This window comes from Fukomys damarensis, unplaced genomic scaffold, assembly GCF_012274545.1.
Source record: "Fukomys damarensis isolate Sample0158 unplaced genomic scaffold, DMR_v1.0_HiC HiC_scaffold_5, whole genome shotgun sequence".
Taxonomy (NCBI): Eukaryota; Metazoa; Chordata; class Mammalia; order Rodentia; family Bathyergidae; genus Fukomys; species Fukomys damarensis.
This window is the reverse complement of record NW_022900917.1, coordinates 27,613,423-27,613,953: the sequence shown is the minus strand read 5'-3', so window position 1 is coordinate 27,613,953 and position 531 is coordinate 27,613,423.

Sequence of the window (531 nt, the reverse complement as noted above, 5' to 3'; positions counted from 1 at the left end):
TCTTGTTCATAGAGCCTCAGTGTCTTTTGGTACAATACGTTTTCTTTCAACAGTCCTGTAATGTTTACTGATTATACTCTGCAGCACAGTACTGTAGTTTTATATTGTTATAAATTAAGTAGTACATATAAGAGTTATGCAAATAAAAGCAAAGTCATCAAGTTGGAGGTTCTGTTGACTATTTCTTTGTTTTGAATACAATAAGACCCTGAGTTACACAGTAGTTCTGTTCCTGAATCAAATTTGTTCCTATGTCTGACAAAGTGAGTCTTGCACAGAACACTTGTGAAAGTTCGCAACTCAAATGTTTGTAAGTTGGGGACTTACTTCACTGTAACATACTATATACAACTCCCCATTTAGCAACCAATTCATTTAATGACCTAGGCTCCGAATGGAACTAGATTGTTAAGGGAGGAATGTCAAAATAATATAATATAAGATTACTCTTTGTCCCCAGTTCCCGGCACAGAGCTCCTAATGCCCTTGGCGTCCCTGCAGGTGAGGAGTGTCATTGATTTTCATGAGGAG